Below are 14,730 nucleotides of genomic sequence, written 5' to 3'. Positions count from 1 at the left end.
CTCTTCTTTCAATTTATAAAAAAACGCCAAAAAAGAAAATCACTTGCAGGACAAGGAAACTTGCAGCAAGAAATCCTTTATTGGCAGCACTGGGTGCAATCCCAAGCCACACGCATGGAAAAGCACACCTGATTCGAAAAACGCGCGCTCTTTGTACCCTTGGCCACCTAAGATGTTGAATATTCAACAGGTAACAGGTATTTTACCTTAAAAGGTAATTTTTTGAACTCGGGAGGGGGGTGTCGCCCTCCCGCCTGATTGATTGATGATGTACCCCCCCTGTACAGCACAGGGGCGTCCTTTTACTTACAAAGACCTACCATGTGGCCAGAGTAAATTTTTCATTTTTATATATTGTACCCTACCTCGACCACAAAATTCCCTTGGTGTCAAACCTTGATGGGCCTTTTTCACCTTACAATCTTCGCGAGGGGCCTACAATTCCTGAAATTAAATGAAAGATGCAAAAAAATTCCAACACTCCCTGCTTTCCACTTAAATCACTTTACTTATAATAAAACCGGATTATTTTATTTCTCATACCAGGTTACAAAAAGATTCTCATAGCAACCCTTTCTTTTCTCTTTCCCCCAAATATGCCTACTAATTTGGACTGTGACAAGAACTTGAGATAAGGGTTGTACTATCATCCTTGGAGAAGAATGCATCCACAGGTATGAAAGACCGCAATGCTGATGACTCAGACAGTCAAGGTGCAAGCTGAGGATGTTCAAAGTAACCATGGAGGTGCCGAGGGTGTTCTCACCCCCCACCTCTGGCTACGAGCTTCATGTTAAACAAGATAAGGAGAGAGACAAATCCTGCTAGGCAGAGTAGGTTTCTTCCTCTTTACACAAAGGACTCAGCTGTGACAACTCCACTCCCGAGAAGCATGGACACAATTCACCCATAGCCCGAAGATATTTATCTCTGCTGATGAGACATAATGGATCCACTTTTGCTGACACAACAGGCAGCTGTAACATCTTAGGAGGTGTCAAAGACTCCTGAAATGTTCCATCATCCAGTGTAGAACTCCCCACCCCAGGGCAGGTACTGGGAGTGTTCCCACCTACCTAAGCCCAATAAAAGATCACACTCGGACTTCACTTAACACAGGGTTTTCTTCCCTCACAACATGGGACTATCCTTGCCACCTGGGGTTTCCACCTCGATGGATATGGACTATGACCACCACTTCAACCAACAAGCATCGAAATTGCAACAAGAAGTTTCATTGCTGGATCCAGCAGGTGTATTACAAGTCCTTCCAGTCACCTGAGGGGTCCAGAGCCCTGTTTTGACTGACTGTACTGGCACTGCAGCCTCACTCCAGTGCTGACTCTCCAACCATTCCTGCTGGGTTTTCTGGGCATGGCAAAGGTAAACCACATGGAAGCGAGGTCATCTTGTCTCCGTCCTGGGGACATGTATGGCTTATTAACATAATAAGTAAATAAACCATACAGACCCAGCTAGCTAGTTGGGGTTCAGCAACCAAATCCCTTTACTGAAATGAGACAACAGTTTATAAATGTGGGTTTGGGTAGTAACACGTCACACCATGTGACCTTAACAACCAATCACACCAAGGCACTTCACAGCACCTGTGATAGAGTGCTTGGGAAACTACATCTCCCAGGATGCTGTTCGGCACCCTTCCCGAAACCTGACTCCTACAGAGGTGTGTTTTTTTCTGGATGGAGGAGGCTGGCCACCATCTCGGTTTGGTCCAGTGAGCAGGTCTTGGGAAGTTTCTCCTCATCAGTTTGTTTGACCCAGTTTTATCAGTGCTGTTATTAGCATTCTTCTTGATAAAGAGTTATTTTTTTTTTTCACTTGCATACAGTATTTGATCTCCCTCTCTCTCTGTGTGTTGGAGAAACCGGGAATATTGAATCCAAGGGAGGAGACTTTTATCTGAGGTCTCTTCCCCTCCAAATTGTATCAAACCAAGACAGCAGGGAACATCTAGAAAAGATTATTGTTCTACTTAATATGGCTGAATGTAGAAGGGAAGCTGTCCTACCTAGAGGTAACTAATGTGCAGGAAATTCTTCAGTTTATCAGTATTTTCTTTGAAGTGTTTAAGGTAGTCCTTGTAGGAGAATCAGCAGAGACAGAATACTGACACTCTTCTTGTGGTAATGGACAGCTGGATCATGATGGACAGATTTCCTGCAGTAGTGTGACATTTCTGGAGGATTTGTGTGTGACAGATGGGATACCACCTGCTGACAATTCGAAGGGGCTATATTAACTTTATTGAAAATATGAAACTCTGAAACGTGAGTAAATTAAGGGTGTCATATCTTTTGCCTCTGCAATATGTTAGGAAATGTCAAGATTTAGGAAAAGGTGAAAAACAGAGGACAACCGAGTCATTTGAAAGTTATTCCAAAGTCTTGACTATGAAGAAAGTAAAGGATATTGGAGCTCTGTGTGGATTATTAGACTGGATAAAGGTCTTTAAGGACAGATTGACCATAGCTGTCACTATTAAATCTAATATGGATATACCTGGCTTTGTTACCTTCATGAAAAAGTAGCTTCCTTGATGCACTTGTGGTATGTAACTACATTACTACCTTTCTCAACTGTCATGCAAGAGAATTTCTGTGCTTTTTATTTTCAGTTGTCATGTGAGTGCATCCAGTGTAGACTTACTTCAAGCAACAAACTAAATCAATCTTTACAAAACTTTAAACCTTGGGTTTCTGAATGTCTGTAGAGGAATTAGGTGACTTTAAATTTACTTTTTCTGGAGTATTTTTGATTAAACATATTTATACCAGAAAGCCTCCATCAGAATGTTTAAGAAGGCCAGCACACACACATATTTTGATTATGTAAAGTGTAGTTCTAACAAATAAGAATTTCCACTTTTTAGATATGATTACTGTCTTGTTTTATTAAAGGTATAAAAACTAAAATGTTCTTTTAAATAATTAAAAAAAATGTATGGGGAACTTGTTGCAGCAGGTAATCCCTAAAACTGAACACATTATAAATTTCAGCAGAGAGAAGCCCATGTGAAAGAAAAAAACCTAGGAAAAATATACAGTGCAAAAGTAGTTAGGAAGATGGTAAATAGCAAGATAGACCTTTAATCAAAGAGGTAGCCAGTTTACAACAGAAAATTACTGTTTTCTGGAGAAAAATGTTCTAAAAAATTTCTAAGCTTACAGAACCAGATGGAAAACTCCCTCTTCTTCTTCTTCTTTACGTATTCAACAGGCGAAAATTGATTACTACTGCATAGTGCTATGCCACATTTTGCTCATATTACTCGTACTGAATACATCTCTCCTGTGAGATAATTTTCACTAAAACCATTGTGATTCGTTGCAGAACAAAGAACTTGTCAACTGAAAAAGGACATGCAAATTATTTTCTTTAATATTTAGAAGTGTATTATATTTCTTTAAGGCTCTGGGCCCATGGAAGATGGGGCAAGGAGCTAACCCATTAAACAGTAAAAAGGAGTAATTTGTTTTAAGAACTAGGTTCGGCCTGTTGAAAGAATTTTGGTATTTTAAGTTTTTCACCAGACTTAAGTGTAAGTTGTCTACTATTTCATACTAGTCAAAGTGCTGGTCATGAAAAAAGGCTTCCCTTTTCTTTGCTCTACCTTCTTTTGCCCTGGTAACTTTGTATTTAAAAAATGGGAATCTGTTTCAGAAGACATCACAGTTAATCTAAGTAATATCACTTGTAGTGCAAAGATCATAAGAGTTCTGTTTTGTTTTGTATTATTTACTTATTTTTCTGTTGCTATGAATAATTAAGATGTGTGAAAAATACAGTCACATAAGCAATAGTTCACAAACTACTGACTAATTCATTGATTACTGCTGCTTTGAAATATGAGTACAATTTCTGCTGACACTTACAAGTAACATGATTTACGGGCAACACTTTCCCAATTAACATTATAATGTATAATATTTAAAAATCATATTACTATGTAAAACATATTAAATAGGCAATAGAATTCCTATCACTAGTGCCCAGATATTTATGTTGTAGAAATTCACAGTTATTTAAATATTTATAAAATGAGAGTTGAGAGAAGCACTTTTGAAAAGCAGTTAATAATGAACAGACATCAAGGGAGCCAAATACTGTGCAATTCCAATAACTTTCCTGGTACAGAAGCAGGCCATCAAATTTAATTAAAAGCAGTCAAAAATAAACTGAAAAATTGAACTGCAAAAGCCTATCCTTTGCCAGCAGGTGAAGGCAAAGAGAAAGAGAAGTGAGAACCTTGAAAGTAGTAATGAATTGATAAGCCTTCCTTCCTGCAACTTGTAATTCGTTCTGTCAGATTTTAGCATCAGTTAAACTAGATTAATAGAACAATCACTGATTCTCTATCTTAAATCTTTATGCACAGTCCTTTTCTTATGGGTTTCAATGATAAATGAAAGTCTGATAGGGTCAAAATTAATTTCCTTGCTTGCTCATTTCTTTTAAATAATTCTGTTATGTACATTAGCTGGGCACAGAGAAAATCAAAACAACTTAGAGGCAGAAATAAACATTTTTATTGAATTTTTTTATTGTCCTTTCAGGGAGATTTAATATCTTTTTATCCTGCAAAGGTAGATATCACCTGGAAAGTGAAGTATTGACATCTTCATCTGCCACTAGAGGTTCCCATGGTGAAATGAAAGATAAGGAGAGTTATTTGTAATGTAATAGGGCTAGCAAATTTATTGCTGCTTTATATGCTCAGATTGATGTGGATATATGCAAACTGTACCACAAGGACAGAACCAATTTACTTTAGATCATTTTATTTTTTATAATAATAATGTTTTAATGAAGCTAAATCTTCCCTGCTGTGACCTTATTATGTTTTTCAACATCAGTTGGAAATAGATTATGTTGAATTGTAACAGAGCTCATGAAGCAGCAGGAATTCGGAGGCAGAAGATCAATTATATTTTAGTGGTCAATACAGAAATAGGGGAAGCAAAAGCCAAGTAGATTCTGGGAGATTAACCAGCTGAAAAAAAAGTAAACTATTTTCTTGTCAGTCAACATTACACACTACAGTTCTTATAGAGGCTGTTAAAGACACAGTAGTTTACAAAGATGGAAGCTTCCACTCTAGTAGATGTTTCAGGAGGTTTGACATTATCTTACAAAACAGAGTGAAGTAAATAGGAAGTGTGATGTTGAAAGACTGAATAAAATTTGTAGCAATATGACTGAATATTACTTTACTCTTTGGTAATGAATCACCCTTTATGGAATTAAAAGAAGTGGACTAGTTAAGAAATGTACAATTTACTGTCTGCCATTCAATTTTCATGTGTTACAAGAACCTGAAAGGTAAATAATAATTCATTCAAAATACAAATCAAACTTTTCCCCCATTGTAATTTCTTCTCCTTCATCAGCAGTTGAAGGTTGTGCTCTTGAGTTCAGGAAAAGGTAAACTTTCAAGAAAGATTTGCTTATAATCCAATAGATATTAAAAAAAGGTGCTCTTAAGATCATTCATTCTTGATGAAATTCCCAATTATTTTCTGTGTTATATTCAATTTTAGATACCTTTTACTTTAAAATACTGTTAAAAAAATAGCTCTAAAAGACATGAAAAGAGAGTCCACTATCCTCACTTATATTAAGAATCTTATTTAATGTGTTATGCAGGAAGATTTTCTTGGGTGTAATGCAAAGCAATAAAGTAATACTCATGGTAGAATTCCTTGTACCACTGATATACACAAGGCCTGCATGCTATTAATGTATATTAACTCTAATTCTTTTAACTTCTTTTGCACAATTCACAGTGAGACAGAAAATGTATATGGCACATTGTAGATCCTAAACAAGGGTGTAGAAGGGATGAATTGGTCTCCAAACCTTGAAGTGACTCTTTGCAATGAGATGTGCCCGGTGTACTTTCAAGCAGATGTGGACACTTTTGTGATTGCTGTGGTGCACTCAGATGATAGGGTAGTCAAAAGTCTTGGGAATAAATACAGGAAACATATTATGATAACTTCACTCAGTCTGAACAACATTTAGCAGCTGAGGTACTCAGACTGAAGAGATATCCAGCATGATTTAGAACTAAATCTGAAGGAAATATGTGCTAAGGTCTGCAATATTCTTCACGTTCCCACTGGCCCTACCTGTGAAACAAGACACAGAGGATAGGAATGTCCCCATATGTCAGCCACCCAAGTCAGGACCCTTGAGTTCTAAAGCAAGATGTAAAATGGGTACAATATGCCTGTAATCAGTGTTTTCACAGTCACCCTGAATGAGAAAGTCATCTTGACTTGTTCTCATAGAGATAGATCGAAGAATTCTCTTATGCCATGACTCAAGCAGCCTGGGCTGCATCTCTGTCTACTCTATTTCTAGAAAGCTATCAAGAAATGGTTTGTGAGAAGTGACTGGTACATACATTTTTCAGTTGGATGTGAAGTCTCTGTTCTTTTCACAAGTAATTTGTTTCCATGAACATAGAGACAGTCTGTCACACAGAGATGTAGTCACAGTCAATGTGAAAAACAAGAGAGACTCTAAAGATCCCTCACCTCTTTAAACAGCAGACTCTTAAATATAACCTTGGTATCCTTTGGCCTAGAGTGTTCATGTAAATATATCTTCTTACATTGTGAAAGATAAGATATGAAAGGATAAAATGGGATAATATTTACTATTCTGCTGTAAACAAAAACTATTTTTTCCATGCTCTGCTGGTAGTTCTGAAAAAAAAAAAAAAGAAAAAAGAAAAGAAATTTTTCTCCTTACAGAAGTCATAAAATACTTTTGAAGTGAAATCTGATTAAAATAGAAGAATTTGGTGCTTTCATTTGAAAGTCAATTCTGTATAGAAACCATATTTTTCAAAGAAAATGGTCAACAATGATATTTCCTTGGGAATATAATCACATTAAAAATAGTGGAGCTCTGTTTTCAGATTACATACCTCTGTTTATAACTTGAAAGTTTTTTGGGTTTTATTTGTTTTTCCTCTTCCTCCTTGCTTTTATTCTTTAAATGAAAGCTTCTTTTTATGCATAAATTTAAAATTAAAGTTGGCTTTTCCTTGCAAGTCTCTGTAGTGCAAATCTGTGTCTAGAACTGCTTAAAATCAATCAAATGTAGAGCTAACTTATAGAGGACAAGTTAACTAGATATCCTAGCTTTATTATCAGTGGGGTGCTGTCTCTAACAAAATTAAATTGATTATTAGCCACCATTCTTTAATCAAAATAGCTTTTAAGTAATTTACCAGCCAGTGCAATTTTGTTCTTTCTTTGATCTTCTGCCTAATCAAGGGAAGTTATTCTGTGGTATCTCAAAGTTAACTAAGTTGAGATCGGCTTTTTCAATGTGATTTAATTAAAAGATACGGCCATCTCTAAAATTTATAATATTGATGGGATTTTTTTCTTTTACATTTTCCAACTGAAATGTTATTTTTTTACATTGATTTACTGAAATATCACCAAAAAAAAAAAAAAAAAAGTAATCCAGCATTTCCAAATGAATTTAAAAGGGTCCAGGGAAGAAAAAAATCACTTACAGGCGTACTTTAAAGCCTAGTTTAGTAATGTAGTAATAAGAATGCAAACTGAGAGAATTTTTCCCCTTGTAATATCAAAATACTAAAAATATTCATAATTTACAGAGGAAGGAACAGAAAAATGAATGTAAACAAATTTACAAGGTTAGTGGTACCTGACACTTTTGAGTGATGACTGACTTGATTCTAAGCAGTTTTGACTTTACAAACACTAACTAGTCCTTGCCTTTTCCTTGATAAGAAATGCTTGACACATCATTTAACATATGAATACAATATCATGTTGAGGATTTTTCCATTCGTGTTTCTATTTCTTTCTGTAAATGTTGAGCTATTGTCATATTTTACATACTTTTAAAGTGCCATCTTTTCAACTGAAAAATTGAGGTATTTATATTAAGCTAGTGCTAAAGATTGTCATTCAACCTGTACCTTGGAATTCTAACATGCATCATAATTCATTTGCATTAGCATGTTGTTTCATTACCTTTGTCCACCACACTGAAGATACATTGCTGAGGCCTCAGGTATTTAAGTGGTCATTTGTCTTGTCCTTCTCTTTACACACACTATTATTAAAGTTCTTGAAAGCATCAAGTGAATTTCTTTCCTGTGTTCAAATAATGAGTGTGGGCTAATTTAATGAAGTTGACTTTGTGCATGACCAAAAAAATATACAGACGCATAGAAGAGGATGCACTCTAACTTCTACCTAGGATATTTAAACAATTTTATTTGCAATTGTATTATGTTAAGATGTTAATACCCTATGAAATAATGAAATATATACCTTGAAATATGTTTTTAAAAGGATTACATAGAAAAAAATCACTTTTTCTCTATAATACTCAAAAAACAGTTATAGTTTTTTAACGTGCTTCTGTTTAACTGAAACCTTATTGCTTAATTTTTTATGTAGTCAGTAAATGCAGCACGGTGGTTTAGAAAAGGTATAAAAGAACAACTTGTTTGAATGTTCTTTAGGTTCTTTTAATCACAACTATTCAATAAAAACATTATTGTGACTCTGCATATTTCTCTCAGCGTGCAAATAAACAATTTTCTAATTTACCTATCTAGAAAAAAGAACATGCACGAATATCATTCAAATTAACTGCCATTATGATTTTAGGTTGTATTTTTTTCAGGGAAAAAAACCAGAAAAGAACAAATTTATTTGTTTATATTATTGTAATAAAGTGTGTAACTGGCACGAAATTTCAGCTACCACTCCTTTTCCAGGAAAATCAATGGTTTTGTAAGTGTATGTGTGCTTTGTTGTATTGGTTAATATTTTCAAACTGTGAATTTTCTCCATTTATGGAAAAGTATAAAATACGATTTGCTATGCTTAAGAATTATTTGTGGTCTCCCAGTAAATATATTAATATATAGTACTACATATGAAGGCTTGCAATTCTGCATTCCCAAAGACTTTGTTCCTAGTCCAAAACAGAGCAAGGGACTGAACTGTTTCCAAGGATGAGAAGAGGTGATTTCCACTTTAGGAACAGTGGACAAAGAGAAATTAATCTCCAGCTGTGAGCAGGAAATTCTTAAAAGTACTTTTTTCCAAGTACTTTCAGTTTCATTCTACTGTGGTTCCTCAGCAACATTATTTTCAGTGTCTGATGCACAGAGTTGCTTAAAATTGAAGAAAAGCCCTCAACACACCATTTTCTCCTCAGTCTTGAAATGTCGTCTTAAAAAAGAATGATTTTCTATTAGAATGATTTAATATTTTCTGTAGATACAGCTATTCAAAGTTTTCAGGCTCTTCATTTATAGGATTTGGTAAATCAAAACTAAGTATCAGATTAACCCAGTTTAAAATCATATTAATAACTTAAGAGCAATTAAATAAACTGTAAATGCATTGGTAGTAAGAGAGAAAGTAAGTAGAATATTAATTAATTCTCTAAGGAATCACAAACCTGTTAACACATAATGATGAGAGAGAAGAATCACTCAGTATCTTTGTCTTCCTGAAAGTCCATTGCAGGGATTGCTGCATGAGATAAGCATGTATAAGACATCAGGGTACAATGGGTAGGGAACAGTTGGAGACTACTTGGAAAAAAATAGGCTTTTTCAAATATTTGACATATTTATGTATTCATTAACACTTATCTTTGAGAACCACGTTCCAGAAGACTGAAAAATTATGAATATATTTTCAGGCTTTTAGAAGGAGCAGTTGAAGAATTATAGACACGCAACAATAACTTCAGTTTTCAGAAAAACACTGGGACAGATAATAAAATAAACTGTATTTGCACACCTGGAGGAAAACAAGTAGAAGAAAAATTGCAAACTTGAATGTATTCTAAGTATATCATATCAAAACAACTTAATTTCCTTCAAGAGTAGGCTAACAAAACTTTCAGAGAAAGAAAAAGTATATGTCAGTATCAATACTATACTAGAGCTTTCGTCATTACGTTGTATGATGTTTTTACAAGTTAAATTGGGAAGCATGGGGATCTAAGTGAGAGTTGCATAAGAAAGATGAAAATCTGTTTAGGTGACCTGAATAAAAAAATAGCTATTAGTGGCTTACTATCAAGTGGCATTCCATGTGAAGTTGCCATAGATCAAACAATCTTACACAATTAACTAAAAATTAGAAAGAAAAAAGGTTTTTACACATTTTACGTGTTTATGTATACTGTAGCAAATGTGGAATTTAGACTATATGATGTTGCGCTTTAGCATAAATAAATTTTTTAAAATTATATTTAGAAATAAAAAGTTCTAGAAATACATAGTAAAGAATAACTCTCTTGATAGATGAAGTACTGACATAAGCTCTGAAAATTGACCTTTGGGAAAAAGCTGAGATGTGTGAAAAGCCTAGATGAATACAAGAAGATTAGAACTCCAGAAAACTCTGGAAAACTTAATCAATGTTGACAGCCCCTTGACGGCCAATCGGGAGAGGAGGGGGCAGTGCCCGGAAGGACTGAGGGAATTTTAAACTGAGTGAGACCTACACAGCGCCTTGTTCACTGATGCTTAGGCAGCTGTGAGCGAGGAGAGTTGCAGTGGGTGAGAACCGCCTGTACAGGGGGATTCCTGAGCCCAAGAGCGCCCATCAGTAGCCCCTACAACCCAGAAGCCCTTGGCAGCCAATCAGAAGGGGTGGTGGTGCCTGAAGGGACCAAGAGGTATTGAAACAGTTCCAGAGAGCGTGGCCGACCCAGGGCAGGGCGAACAGGAGCAGTCAAACAGGGAGGTGACACAGCAGTGGGAGAGTCACAGCAGTTCGCATCGAAGTTCGCACAGGCACGGCAAGAGGGAAGGGCTCCTCCCTGACCATCTGGGAGCAGCCAATGGAGGCAGCATACAGACTCAGTAGCTGGTGAGGAAGAGCAAAGAGATCCTTTCAGCCCCAGTCTTATTAGCATATTAGTTTAAGCTTCCCAGTTATGGTGGTGACACACTGTAAACTTGATCCCCTGTAGCTGCAGGAGTCACTGAACCAGCCATGTCAGAGCCCTCCAGCCAGACAGAGCTGCTGGTGGCAGAAACAGCGCTCCAGGTCAAAGGTTGCCAGGAGTACCTGATGCCTCTTTGTGAGGCTGGGGCAGATAAACAGTTGTTTTGCAGAAGTTATCATGTGGTCAAAGATCTCTGTCACCAGGTGAAGGAGCTGTGGGAAAAAGTAAACAGACTTTGTAGTATTGGGGAAAACGAGCAAGAGAGAGACCAATTACAAGTCTCAAGGCTCAAAGGAGCCTTAAATCTCCATTGTAGTGGAGAAGCGGGTGGACTTGGAACCCTACAGGGTAGTTAGTCAAGGGACTGTTAGAAGGCACTAGAAGGCCAGACAACTGATGAGGTAGGGGAAGGTCCTTCTGGGGTAATGGGGCCTCCTAACACAACACCACCTGTACCTTGCACCAAGACCTCCTCTGTCAAGAGGAAAAGTAGGGTAGTTGTAATAGTAGACTCCCTTCTAAGGAGAACAGAGGGCCCCATATGCAGACCTGACCCAACCCACAGTGAAATCTGCTGTCTTCCAGGGGGTCAGGTAGGGGACATTACTGAAAAACTCTCCCGTCTAGTAAGGCCCTCTGATTACTATCCACTATTGATTGTTTAAACTGGCAGTGACAAAATAACAAAGAGAAGTACAAAGGCAATCAAAAGACACTTCAGGGCCCTGAGATGATTGGTGGAGGGATCAGGAGCACAGGTAGTGATTTTCTTGATTCTTCTGGTAACGAGGAATAATATTGTTTGGAATAGCCAGACCCATCGGGTCAATGAGTGGCTCCAAGGTTGGTGGAATTGGAAAAATTTTTGTTTCTTTGACCATGGGGTGATCTACTCAACATCTGGTTTACTGACACCTGCTGGGATGGACCTATCTGAGAGGGGAAAGTGTTCTAATGCTGGAGCTAGAGGGGCTCAGAAGGGGGAAGGGGACAAAACCAGGCTCCCCAGTGATGAGCAATGGGATGGTGTGCCAAAACTTGAAGAACCAAGTATCTAATAGAAGGGTTAGAATGTATGGAGCTCACAGTTGGCAATGGCAAATTTGAGAGCCTCTGGGTGAGAATCAAGGGGCAAGCAAACAATGTGGGTGTCAATGTGGGAGTCTGCTATAGACCTCCCATCCAGGACAATGTCATTTGCAAATTATTCTTTGAGAAACTAAGGGACACTTCCAAGTTAACTGCTCTTGTCCTTATGGGGGACTTCAACTAGCCAGAAATTAACTGGGAGCCTCACACAGCTGGTACAACCCAGCTAGAAGATTCCTAAAACGCTTGGATAACAACTTTATGGAACAGGTCCTAAGAGAGCCGACTTGAAAAGATGCCCTCCTTGATCTGTTTGTCAACAGGGTGGATCTTGTGAGCAAAATGGAGATTGGCAGCCATCTTGACCACAGTGACCACAAGGTGATCGAGTTTAAAATCTCTGTTGACAGGATGAAAAAGTACCAGCAAAACCTCAGCTCTGGACATGAGGAGAGCAGACTGCAGGCTGGTCAGGAAATTAATAAGTAGGGTCCTCTGGGAAAATGTTTTTGAAGGTTCTAGAGTCCATCAGTGCGGGTCACTTTTCAAAGATCACCTCGTAAGGGCACAGGAACTGGCAACTCCAAATGTTGGAAGACAAGCAGAAGAGGCAGAAGGCCAGCTTGGCTGAACAGGAATCTTCCCTTGGAAATAGGGCAAAAGATGAAGGTATATGCCCAGTGGAAGCAAGGTCAAGTGACATGGGAAGAATACAGAGATGCAGCTTGCCACTGCGGGGAGAAAATTGATTTGGCCAAAGCTCAAGTGGAGTTGAAACTGGCCAGAAATGTGGGGAACAATAAAAATAATATAGAAATATCATCGACCCGTCACGGGATGAGGATGGTCACCCTCACAAACAGCAACAGAGAAAAGGCAGAGATGTTTAATACATTCTTTGCTTTTGTCTTCAACACAGATGATGGATGATGGATCTCAGTACCCTGAGCTGGAGGACCATGAGTGCAAGAATGATCAGCTCCCAGCTGATCCTGAAGTTGCGTGGGATCTGCTGCTCCAGCTGGATCCCTACAAATCTATGAGGTCTGAAGAATCCTTCAAGAATCCTCAGAAAGCTAGCTATGTCATTGCAAAACCTGTCTTGATGATTTTTATGAGGTCTTGGGAATCCGGAGGGGTCTCAGCTGACTGGAAGATGGCAAATGTTGTCCAGGTTTTCAAGAAGGGCTAGAAGGAGGACCCTGGAAACTACAGGCCTGTCTCACTTCAGTGCCTTATAAAGTTATGGAGCAGATTATTCTGGGAGGAATTGAAAAACACCTGTAAGGCAATGCAGTCATTAGTCACAGCCAGCACAGCATCATGAGAGAAAAGTCTGCTTATCAAACCTGATTTGCTGTTATGACAAGGTGTAGTGGTTTGGTTTTTTTAGGCCTTCCTGGTAACCAGGTCAGAACTAGGAAGTGGCCATGTTCCCAGTATTCCCTACGATTTTTTTACGTAAGCCAGAGTATAAGTAAGACGGGAGAGAAGCCTCTTCCTCTCTTCTCTTCCGTCGAGGTTTGGAGACAGCAGACTCCCGCAGCAGGTCTCGCTCACTGTGAGGGAGCTGAGGCCTGGTCGGGACTATGGGGCCTGTTGTTTCTGCCGATCTGGGGTCTGGTAGCATGGCGGCGGCGTTGGGCGTGATTGTGCTATCTCAAGGAAAGTATTAAGATTTTCTCTGGCTAGTTCTTTATTGAGTGTGTATACCTGTTTTTGTCTTTTTTTTTGTTTTGCCCCTTTTCCTTTTCCCTTTTCTGTTGGAGATGTTGGGGTTTTTTTTCCTATGTGTATATAGTTTTTGAAATTGTATATGAGTGTAATATAAGTGTAAATATATTTATATATTGCTTTAGCTTTCTCTTATTTGGGTTCTCTTGGTTTTTTTCCTCTTCCTTTGGTTTTGGGGGGCGGAGCTCTTGTGGTGGGGTTTGGAGACTTGGCAGGGAGCCAGGTCCGAACCACTGCACAACGTAATCTACCTAGCTGACTAAAGGAAGCCAATTGATGTAACCTTTTTGTATTTCAGTAGAGCTTTTGCTACCATCTCTCACATTATCTTTCTGGACACAATGTCCACCACACAGCTGGATAAACACGTCCTGTGGTGGATGAGCAATTGGCTCACGGGTCAAGCACAGAGGGCAATAGTGAATGGGGTGACATCAGACTGGTGACCTGTGACTAGTGGGGTTCCACAGGGCTCCATCTTGGCCCTGTGCTCTTCAACATCTTCATAAATGACTTGGACGCAGGACTGGAAGGGATACTAAGCAAGTTTGCAGATGACACAAAACTTGAGGAGCTGTCGACTCCCTCGAAGGCAGGGAGGCCCTGCAGAGAGACCTTGACAAATCATAGTCCCCAAACAAGAATTTCAGCAAGGAGAAGGGCCAGATTCTGCACCTGGGATGGGGCAACCTCAGATGTATGAACAGACTGGGGAATTAATTACTGGAAAGCAGTGCCATGGAATGGGACCTCATGGTTCTGGTCGATTACAAGTTAAATCTGAGTCAGCAGTGCCCTGGAGCAGGAGGGCCAACTGTGTCCTGGGGGCATCAGGCAAAGCATCACCAGCTTGTCAAGGGAGGGGATTGTCCCACTCTGCTCTGCACTGGGGCAGCCTCACCTTAAGTATTG

The 14,730-nt window shown here is 38.6% G+C and overlaps 1 protein-coding gene and 1 long non-coding RNA gene across 31 annotated transcripts in view; one reads left to right on the top strand and one right to left on the bottom strand.

The window, feature by feature from the left end:
* The window catches only part of PTPRD (protein tyrosine phosphatase receptor type D), a 1,159,674-nt gene that overhangs the window by 304,356 nt on the left and 840,588 nt on the right, over positions 1-14,730 (top strand). The window lies entirely within an intron of this gene.
* Positions 4,783-13,693, bottom strand: LOC135406835 (uncharacterized). The gene is made up of 5 exons (XR_010426516.1): positions 13,434-13,693; positions 9,490-9,563; positions 8,043-8,165; positions 6,956-7,110; positions 4,783-5,982 (listed from the first exon to the last, which is right to left on the bottom strand). It is a non-coding gene; the product is annotated as an uncharacterized LOC135406835 (long non-coding RNA).

The sequence above is a fragment of the Pseudopipra pipra genome, chromosome Z, assembly GCF_036250125.1.
Source record: "Pseudopipra pipra isolate bDixPip1 chromosome Z, bDixPip1.hap1, whole genome shotgun sequence".
Lineage (NCBI taxonomy): Eukaryota > Metazoa > Chordata > Aves > Passeriformes > Pipridae > Pseudopipra > Pseudopipra pipra.
Note: the sequence above shows the minus strand (reverse complement) of the source record. Positions and strands in the feature narration are given on the sequence as shown.